We start from the raw sequence: 1,004 nt of genomic DNA on the forward strand, positions 1-1,004 counted from the left end.
CCTGCCACCACGCTGGCTTATTTTTGTATGTGTAGTAGAGACAGGGTTTCACCATGTTGGCCAGGCTGGTCTCAAACACTGGACCTCAGGTGATCCGCCTGCCTCAGCCTCCCAAAGTGCTGGGATTACAGGCATGAGCCACTGCACCTGGCCTCTTTTATTTCATTTTCTTTCCTAATTGCTCTGGCAAGAACTTCCTAGAATGTCGAAAGTAAGAGGCAGGAGTGGGCACTGTTGCTTTATCACAGCATTTTATTGACGTGATTACGACGCTCCGGGTGTCTCCATCCAGGTTCTTGTGCTGAGAGGCTCCTTGGACTGCTGGGTTTATGGTTCTCATCAAGCTTGGAATAACTCCAGCCATTATTTCTTCAGCTATTTTACCTTCTTCCCCTTTTCTAGGACCAACTCCAATTACACGTATGTTAGGCCACTCAGCGTTGTCTCACAGCTCACCATTCTATTTCTCTGTTTTGTAAAATGTTTTATTTTAAATAGTTTTTACTGTTACAGTTTCAAGTTGACTACCGTTTTCCTTTCCAGTGTTTAACCTGCTGGGACTTCCACCCAGTGAACTTCTCAAATCACACGTCACAATTTTCATCTCTAGAAGTTCCCCGTTGGGATTTTCGTGCCTTCAAAGTCCCTAACACATTCGATATTTCCTCTAGCTTCTGCTTTTCTAGTTGGTTTCTGTTTTTGTTTAGAGATGAGATCTCGCTTTGTGGCCCAGGCTGGCCTTGGCATCTTGAGTAGCTGGGACTACAGGTACACAACCACACCTGCAATAGCTTCTTGATTATCTGAAGTAAGTTGTAGCAGGGGCTTTCATATCCTGGTCTATGAATTCTATCATCTATAACATTGCTGGGATCCTCCTGTTCATGTGCGAAGGGTCGTGTGTCCGTCATCTGGGAGGGTCCCCATGTCCATCATCTGGGGAGGGTCCCCGTGTCCATCTGGGGAGGGTCCCTGTGTCCATCTGGGGAGGGTCCCTGTGTCCA

This window comes from Colobus angolensis, unplaced genomic scaffold (genome assembly GCF_000951035.1).
Source record: "Colobus angolensis palliatus isolate OR3802 unplaced genomic scaffold, Cang.pa_1.0 Scaffold416, whole genome shotgun sequence".
NCBI lineage: Eukaryota > Metazoa > Chordata > Mammalia > Primates > Cercopithecidae > Colobus > Colobus angolensis.